Here is a 10,409-nt window from a genome sequence, read left to right as displayed (position 1 = left end):
ATATAATCGTGTAGCTATTAGAGAAACCAAATGCTAAGTCATCTTTAATCTCACCGAATGAACTTCAAATAAAGAATGTGTTTTCAAGTAAACCAAAATGTTGCATTAAAATCTCATTAGCAGTACTGGTAAATGTTCTAAGTATGTAAGCCTTATAGTCGTTACGAAATCGTGCAACTAACAAGCAAGAATGTACATGCACAATAACAGTGTGACGTTTGTTCACTATAACAATGCACTCGTAAATACTGTCTAAATAAGTTCTCTAAGTTCTAGACTGGATAGTTAACTTCAAAACATTGTTGCATGTGAACAGATTCTTAGTGTGACAAAGTATACTAGTGACATGATGTGAACAGCTTTATGGCAAAGGCTAAGTTAAAAAGCAGATTATATTTCAATAAACGGTTTTACATGTGAAATGTGGTGTAAACCTTTACTCTTCCTAGTACGCAGAGTTTCAACTTCAACGCAATTATCATGTGGTACACGTCGGATTCTGTAAGGTCCATTGTAAACTAGAAAGAATTTGTGACTCAAGTGTTTCTTCTTATGTGACAATGAATGAGCTTTAATGAGAACTTTCTGACCAATATATAATTTCTTTGCATTTGCTATACCGTGTAATTTTCTCCTTTTGTCTGCAGCAGAATTTATATTTTTAATAGCCAAGTCAATAATGTCTTTGTGTCGAAGTTTAATTGTATTTGGAAAAGTTACAAGCTCTCTGATTCTGTTCGGTGGTTCTTTATTCTTCAGTACAAGAACAGGTGGTAAAGCAGTGTAGTCATGAGGCATTTCATTCAGCACGTTTTGAAATAAGTGTAAATATCTGTCCCAATGCTGATGCTTTCTGTGACAATAAAGTCTGCAAAGCTTATTGATTTCTGTCATAATCCGTTCAGACGGGTTACATTGTAGTGAGTACAATGAAATAAAAACAGATTTGATTTTATGGTTAGGAAGCATGCGTGACCAAACAGCAGATCTGAATTGCGGTCCGTTATCTGAAATGACTTTACTAACGTGTCCAACTTCACGTAAGAAATTTTTAACAAAGGCGTTGGATACAGACCGTCCAGTGGCTTTACGTAACGGTGTGAAAGAAACAAATTTTGAAGTAAGTTCAACAGCGATTAGAACGTACGAAAATCCATTAGATGTTCTGACAAGCGGTCCCAAGAGATCAACAGCAGCAAATTCTTTTAATTTAGAAGGAATGATAGGAAAGAATGGAGCACGATGCGAGACAGTAGATGGTTTCGCCTTTTGACAAAGTTTACAAATAGACAAGAGTCTTCGAATTCTCTTTTCCATATTGTTAAAATAACAAGTCGTTCGAAGAATATGATAACATTTTCGTGGACCAAAATGTGCATAGCTGAAATGAATGTACCAAATGAGCTTATTAACGAAATCGTCTGGAATGCAGAGTACCCATAGCTTGTCATCAACAGTGCCGCGTTTTAACAGTATGTTGTTCCTAACCAGATAATAATGCCGAATCTGTGTGTGTGTCTTTTCATTTTACTTTTGATGTCTTTCCAAATCGGATCTTTATCTTGTTCATGAGCAATGTCCTTTAAAGATGTGGTGATGAAGTTTTCAAAGGCGACTTTCTGAATGTAAAGAATACTGAAATTTTTATCGAGGTTGCTTTCTGTGTTACTTTTCTCGAGCCCAGCCGGTGCGCGTGACAGTGCGTCCGCAACAATGTTCTCCTTGCCCGGAATGTAGACTATTGTGGAGTGGAATTCTTGCAGAAACAATGCCCAACGTTTTAACCTGTCACGATTTAATTTTGAAGACATAAGAAATTGTAGTGAACGGTGGTCAATGTATACTTTTACGTGCTTACCATAAAGAAAGAAACGGAATTTGTTAAATGCCCAAACGATAGCTAAAGCTTCTAATTCAGTAACGGAATAATTTTTTTCAGATTTTGTTAGCACTCGGCTAGCAAAAGTAATGGTTTTCTGAACAGTAATGTCATTTTCTGTGGCTTCTTGAAATAAATGGGCACCAAGACCGACTTTAGAAGAATCCGTGCTAAGGCAAAAATCTTGTGAGAGATCTGGATGAGCTAATATTGGCGCGTTAAGTAGCGATTCTTTCAAAGAATTGAATTCCAACTGTGCTTGTTCGTCCCAGTTCCAAATAGTATTTTTTCCAGTGAGAGAACAAAGTTTTGGTGTAACTAGAATTTGCATATTCAGAAAACGACGGTAAAAATTTACGAGGCCTAGAAAACTGCGCAATTGTTTTTTTGTGGATGGAACTGGAATGGCTCTGATTGCTTCTAACTTTTCAGGATCCGGCTGAATGCCTTCAGAAGAAATAATATGTCCCAAAAACTTCACCTTTGTCCTACCGAATTCAGACTTTTCCAAGTTAACTGTAATTCCAGCTTCTGCAAAAATACGTAACCGCTGTTGAGGATGCGATTATGTTGTTCCCATGAGGCTTCTGCTATCAGAATATCGTCCACATATAAGGTGATGTGACGTTTTAAGAACTCAGGTAATATGGAATTTAGTCCGCGAATGAACGCTGACGAAGAAATGTTCAAACCAAAAGGAAGTTTCCGAAACTGATAACAAACGCCGCAACAAAGGAAAGCTGTGTATTTTCTACATTCTGGGTGAAGTTCGATCTGATAAAAGCTGCATCTGAGATCAATGGAAGACAGCACTTTTACACCATTAAAATTTTGAAGAAGTTCTTCCAACGTTTGCGGCCTGTCTGTTTCAGGAATAATGATAGTATTGATTTGTCTCGAATCTAAGACAAGCCTGATTGACCCATTTTTCTTCTCAACAACATGTAATGGATTGTTGAATGAGCTTACTGCAGGCTCAATAATGCCCTCGTCAAGCATAGATTGTATTTCTGTTCTAACACGGTCCCTATAATGTGCTGGAATTACGTATGGTCTAACACAAAATTTAGTATGCTCACAAACACGAAATTGGTATTGAAATCCCTTGATTGTTCCTGTTTTGTGAGTAAAAACTGTGGAATGTGCTTGTAAAATCTCAAGAAGGTCCTGCCTATTAGTGTCATTACAATTTTCAATTTTTTGAATTTTATTCTGAATTAACTCATTAGTTTCAAATATGCCGTCGATATCATCCCTGTCAGTACTTGCAGAGTGATTGTTAGTGTCTAGTTCCGTAGAAAATTCCGAACTGTTGTCTAACAGAAGGTAAAGCCGATTAATTTCCTCGTCATGGTTTGAGAGCCAATCTTCAAATTTCATAGCTATTGACTTATCTTCTTTCTCTAAACTTATTTCAGCATCGTGAAAGTTTAAGATTGCTTTGTTTTCATTCAAAAAGTCTACTCCCAGTATCATTTCCGTCGACAATAATGGAACAATAAGAAAATTCATAGAGAAGCTGTGGCTTTGACAAAAGAATTCTAAGTTGGTTTGTTGGCGTACATCTACACTTTTTTCAATGACTGCACCTTGTAATTTAATCTTGCGTAACGGAGGTGTGGGGCAATCTTTCGATTTGCTGCATTTACTAAAAGCTGTTTCACTAATTACTGAAATGGGACTGCCTGAGTCAAGTACTGCCGTAAATTTTACGTCATTTACTGTAATGTGAATCACAGGATATGCAATTTTATGTTTTACGTCCTGTTCCTGGAGTAAGATGTCCCTAATGTCTTCCATTTTTACGTAATTACTAGCTACGGCAGCTGCGTCGTTAGTTTCATGCGTACGTTTTGTGGCTGCCAGCGGTATGAGTCATTGCCTATTGTGTCTTTCTTGGCGCGAGTCGTTAATGGGATTTGGAGACCTAACTTCTACAGATTCACCTTGTCGAGAGGGCCCTGCTCTGTTTGAATCCCGCCAGTTCTGCTGCAATTCAGGTCTGCAGTTACGATCATATCGTGTGTCGTCATGTCGGTAGATTCAATAGTTTCTTTCTTGTCGGTCACGTGGTGGAGAATTTCTCCCTGAATCGTAACTGCGCGCTGGACCGTTGCGTCTTAAGTTATTCCGTCTCCCTTGATAATAATTATTTTGGTGGTTTCCATATTGTCTCTTTCTCTGATTGTCTCTGTGATAGTCATTACCGCGGAGAGGTGATCTTTCCCTGTAATAATTACTACTCTGCCAACGGTTGTCATACGTGTGGTGTCTGTTTTGGTCACGATTTACGTTGTACGAATAGCCTTGTCGTGTATTATTTCTGTCATCGCGGAATTGTGACAGGTGTGACCTGTAATTGTTGTGCTCCTGTTTTCGCGTTCCGCGATTGTCAGTGTCAATTTCCAGTTCTTGTAACAGTCCCTGAAAAGCTTCAATGTCGTCTCTGCAACGCCTTGTCAAAATAATATTCCTTAAATGTTCAGGCAATTTCATTATGCAAATGCGGATGAGTTCTGAAAGGCTATATGGGTTTGAAAGATATTGGTTCTTATGCAACATATCTTCAAAATATTTGACAAGACTGGAAAATTCAGATTGTTCAAAGTGTTGCCAGAATTCCTAAATGTTTTGAATTTACGTGTAGTAATGAACAGCTTATAGTCAAAATCATCATGTCGGCGAGTCACATGTCTGTCATTGTTACGTCGTTTCGGCGGTTCCATCTCAAAATTCGGTGTACCTTGCCAATTTCTTTCATAATTTCCTAAGTGCCCTGTGTTATTATTTCGTGGCTGTTCCGTATTTCTATGGCCCTCTTCCCGTATTGGAGCGCGAGTGTCCTCTGAAATACGTATTTGTTGTATTACCTGTGTCAGCTGATCTTGTACTTCCCGGATTTCTCTTTGGTGTTGCGTACTAATTTGATTCAGACTTTGTTTGAATTTCCTAATTTGTTCGCACTCTTCTGTGTCATTAAAGACTACCAGTTTTGTGTCATTCAGATTATCATCTACCTTCGTAGATAAATTAGTGAACTGATCCGAAAGTTCGGCTACTTTCTCCGATAGTGAACACATTTCCTCAGTGTGTTTTTCTGAACGAAGTTTCAGAGTGTCCATTCGTGTTGAAATCGAATCTACTGTGTCCTTTAAGTTTTCCTGAGTTCTTGCAAGTTGCGTAACCGAATCGGTGGAGGCAACTGAGTCCATTTTAGCTTGCAAGGTGTCGTGATTTTCACTAACAATAGTTTGCAGTTCTCTTATCGCTGCTTCGTGATTCTGTAATGCATTTTCATGCCGCGAAAAAATAGGTTGAAAATGCTCACAAATTTGTGTGTTTACGTCATTACAGATTTTTTGACATTTCGATTCAATGTTATGTAACTCAGTAGTTAAGTCTTCACGTGTTTGTTCAAGTGTGGTGTCTAACTTCCGAAGATTTTGTTCCATTGTGTCTAACTTGTGAAGATTATGTTCGATTGTGTCCAACTGTTGCTGTGTTTATCTCTGATTTTGTTCCATTGTGTCTAACTTTTGAAGTTTTTGTCCCATTTGTTGCATTAACTGTAATAACAGTGCATTGGTGTCTGAAACATGTTCCTCAATGCCATTCGGCAATGCATTTGAACCGGCAATATTCGCAGTTTGAAAAACAGAAAATGTGTCTTGACTTATTTGAGAAAACGGTGAGGACGCAAAACCTGAATCTACAGTATTTGCAAGAATGTGTCCTGTCATTTCGGAATCCTGAGGCGAGCTGTTGCCAACCGATCGATCGATAATGCTTCCCTGTTCACTTATTGTTTCACTGTCTAAACCATTGTTTGCAGCCCGCTCCATTTCCCTATGTACAATTACCAAATTACTACTTTGAACATTAGTTAATTCATTACACGGTGGCGCTAACACACTGCTTTCGTCTTCACTGTCATTTCTCAGTTTACTTTGGAGCCTAGTATTACGTTTTTCACACGCCATTATTGTCACAATATTTCACACGACAACACAGAAAAGCACAATTTGAAGAGCAAAAATAAGAGAACACATTAACATAGCACTGAAAATAATATCTAGTTAATTGCAAGCGAAGCTGCGAAATACTTGGTGCAACTCTACATGCATGCCACAACTGTTGTACTGTACAACAATGAAAGACTACAACTACAAAGGAGATTCTCTCTACAATTACGCGCTGACAATAAACAAAATCTACATTAATTACACAAACTACAAGAAAAAATCAGAAGATTCCAGTGAGGTATCCTCGGCTAAAGGTCGACATATGAAACGTCCCCTTAGAAAAATTTATACACGACTGTGCTTAAACTGAGACATAATATTTTTAGCGCAACGGAATCTGACTTTCAAAAATCCCTACGAAAGAATGGCCCTGACTAACAATAACCTATACGTTTCACAAATCACTTACCTCACAAAAATCTTCGTTACTCAAGCTACTGCAATACAGCCAGCGCCACTACTGCCAGCTAAATAAAAGATTCAAACTACTGTCGGCACTAACTACTGATAGGGATAGTTAGCAAATGAAAGATTTTAATACCGAACAAACAATGTATTTACCTTAATAGTCATAATATATATATATATATCAGTTCATGACACCAATTCTTACAAATTTCAAAACTTCGCCATCTCTCACCCCACGTCCACCACTGCTGGCGGCTCACCTCCAACTGCGCAACGCTACGCGCTGTTAACATCCAGCTGCCGCTGCCCAACACTACAATGGCAGACAACAATGCAAACTAGCCACAGACTTCGCACAGCACAGCCAGTGATTTTTCATACAGAGCGCTATGTGCGTTACCAATAAGAAAACCTAAACAGCCTACTTACAAAAATACCTCAGAAATGCCTAAGGCTACTTGCCGGGTAGAATTAGTTAAACTATGGCCCCTTCACAAAACTATGAAAGTGTTGCAGTGATACTTTCACCCTGGTAAGAAAAAAATGGTCAAACTGTGTATTTGTAAGGGATAAAACTGCTAAGGGCGTCGATCCCTAAACGTACACACTACTTAAACTAAGTTATGCTAAGAACAACACACACGCCCATGCCCGAGGGAGGACTCGAACCTCCGGCGGGTGAGGCCACACAACCAGTGACAGGGCGCCTCAAGCCCAGTGGTCACTCCCTGCGGCCCCTGGTAACAAATATTTATCGATTACATATATCACTATTAGTAACTTTCGGCGATAGATTCACTCTATAATTGTTAGTTATAAGCTCACCTGTAATAGGTAATACTTATGAATAAATTATCACTTACACAATTTTGTAGTATCGTACATATGCGTTTAAGTAAAATATCATTCTGTAGTAATATTTGCAAAGTTGTGAAGCACAACAAAAAATAGAGTAGTTCTTGAGCAGTGAGCAGCTCTTTACCTGTTGCAGCAAGCAATCTTTATACGACATGCTCCATAAAATTTGGAGGACCACCTGAGTGAAAAGAGGGGTTGCCTGTAACTGGCACTGATGACAGTGGATTCGAAGTAGTTTCAGTGGGATTTTGGCATCCTGAGGGAGTAAACGGGAAAAGTCGCCAAGAAACATTTAGTATTTTCGTCTTTATATGTTCAGTAAACTTGAAGCTACGTTTTAAATGTCTCAAATGTTGGTTTTTCGAATGTCATAGTTGTTATTGCTTTATTGAAATACGTTCACAAGACAATAATACGTACCAGATATATCAAAATTATTTAGAGGTGTTTTTCTGCACCTTTAAACTCATCTTCACGAATTTAGAAGATTTTACGCCACTGAAAGGTTTACGAAAAGCAAAAACGGCCTTACTTCACACAGTTCGTAAGGTTGTGGTTGAGGGCAAACGAGGATAAATATGACTAGATAGAAACAGCCAGCAAACTGGGAAGTTGCAATTGCGTTGTCACGAGGTTAGGACGTCACCTCGATATCGACGTACGCCTACACGCCAATACAAATATCATTAAGTGCTTTTGCGGCTGCCGCTGTTCAAACTCATGTCTCGCCTATTGCGATCGCAACGGATTTCACAGCGACACGAAAGCTAATACAGCAATTACGCTCCCGCTTCCAGCTGAAATGTGTATCACGAAAGAGAAATCGTCCACACTGCACCATAACTGTTCATAAAGTTCAGAACCAATATCACTTGATATTGTTTCTTCATGGACTTTAAATGACACAGATCTGTTGTGATCAGCTCTTGAGTTTCAAAAATATGCTTACTGTGATATGTTAGTGCAATGCGTGGTTTACATATCCCAATAATGCTCTGTTTAGCTGACAATGACCAATCTGTAACTAATAGTACAATTTACAAAACTGCAAGTATGTATAACGAAAGAAAGCTGTAACATTATGAGAAACATTATAAAAGCTAATTATTTCTTGCAGAATGGAAAAAATATGCCATGAATGATTGTCGCTGAACAAATGACTGAAGACAGTAGCAACATATTACTTGAGCTTCTACTTTCACTTTCCTAATGCGCTAACAGTACTCCTGCATCTCAGGTTCGTGGAATTGGCATCTCTTCTTTCTAACTCCCAACTCTCCTCTTGACTCTAGTGTCACTTACTCTACGGTCGAAAGTCAAACTAATATTGATTACATGTTTCTCGGCATTCCTTTGTGTAATCTCGTAGTTGATTTATTAGACTGTGTGTTTTACACACTGTGAGCTGCAGTTAGACCAACCTAATCAAAAACTGTCATAAGAATGATTGTTCTTAATGCCATACTGTAGGAGTTTATGTGTAACTCAACACTCTACCTGTAAAAAAGTGGCCACACTATAATGAGTTCGATCTATTTGCCTGTGCAATGACATTATTCCTCTTACGATGATATTATCATTTTAGACGTGCGACAAAATATTTTCTGTAGCTCTCCCAGTTTTGCGTTACAAATCATTGGTGAATATTCAATCATCATAATATAATGTCATCTTGTTTATTAGTTGAAGGAAAGTCCTTAGACGAGATACGACGGAATTAAATGAAAAAGGTTAATCTTAACGAATATTTTTGCGTGTATTATACACCTGTCTGTCAAAGTTTTGCAGGAGTATTCTAACTGAAAATAGCGTAAAGTTTTGTGGTCATATTTTGAGTAGCTACAACATCCCTTCCCTGAGCCTTGTTGCCAACATAAATCATATGGTTCTTTATTTCATCAATTACCTTTACGAGTATGTGTATGGCAGACCCTCTCACTAAATCTCTAATTTGTTTCAGGTAGTTAAATAAATTAGAAGATTTAATATACTTTGTGGGGGAAACTTCATTATGAACGTTTCCGACTCATGATTTATTGAGTTGAATATTATCAACCAACTAAGAATCTCTAAAGTAGTTAGTTTTATTATTTTTAGACACCACAGATTGAAATGAAAAGAGAGGGACTCCGCCATGAGGCCACAATCTGCCCATCGGGACCATCAGACCGCCATGTCATCCTTAGTGACAATGCGGATGGGAGGTTTGTGTGCTCAGCACACTGCTCTCCTGGTCGTTATGATGGTTTTCTTTAACCGGAACCGCTACTACTGGGTCTAGTACCTCCTCAATTGGCATCACGAGGCTGAGTGCACCCCGAAAAATGGCAACAGCGTACGGCGGCCCGGATGGTCACCCATCTAAGTGCCGGCCACGCCCGACAGCGCTTAACTTCGGTGATCTCACGGGAACCGGTGTATCCACTGTGGCAAGGCCGTTGCCCAAATTTTAGATGAGACATATCAAATTACGTCGGGTACTTATATTATGTAATGTTGATTTTAATAGTTTCACCACTTAATCCTACTCAGACTGGAGTCTAAAATTCATGAAACTATAGTGATAAACTCGTTTTTCTCTTATTCATATTCACGTTCAAGTTGATATTTAACGTCTGCAGTTTGACATTTCGTGCTAGTAATAAGATATTTTAACTACGCTTGAAAAGTACGTGGCAACTCGTTGCCGACGATATTAACGAAGCCCTCTTAAGCAATCGATCACTCCCCGTGAAAAATACAGTAAAATCACCTTCCCACATAATCTCTTTGTGATCCGTACAGAAAGCTTCATACGTCGCTAATGGGTACAAAATATCATTAAATTTCTATTTATTGAAACTGTGTATCTCTTTATCGGGTCCGTCTTCTAAACGTACTGTTAAAAATAAACTGTTAAATAAATGAGTGTGTGATACTGGTGAAAACGACACTTCATTTTAATCGTTATGATAGCTCACAGTGTCTTTATAGATGCCTCTATGAGGTAAGTGTTAGACTTTCTTTCATACGAACGGATAGTCGATATTATTGAATGTCATGTATATCTAATCCTGGTTTGAATATAACCCTCCATTAATAATGCTCATATTTACCTATAATACTTTTCAAGACATTTGTGTCGATCTTTGTTATATAATTCACAGGGAAAGGCAGAAATATATAACCTTTCATTTAGAGTGGTAAAGTAAGTTATTGAACTCATATATTAATGATTATTCTGAACAAAATCAATAAAATTC

At 38.2% G+C, this 10,409-nt stretch overlaps 1 pseudogene; it reads right to left on the bottom strand.

The window, feature by feature from the left end:
• Nucleotides 1–9,492: 9,492 nt before the first annotated feature.
• LOC126299842 (5S ribosomal RNA) lies at nt 9,493–9,610 on the bottom strand (annotated as a pseudogene).
• Between the last annotated feature and the right edge of the window lie 799 nt (nt 9,611–10,409).

The sequence above is a fragment of the Schistocerca gregaria genome, chromosome X (assembly GCF_023897955.1).
Source record: "Schistocerca gregaria isolate iqSchGreg1 chromosome X, iqSchGreg1.2, whole genome shotgun sequence".
In the NCBI taxonomy this organism is placed as follows: domain Eukaryota; kingdom Metazoa; phylum Arthropoda; class Insecta; order Orthoptera; family Acrididae; genus Schistocerca; species Schistocerca gregaria.
This window is presented reverse-complemented; position numbering and strand designations above follow the sequence as displayed.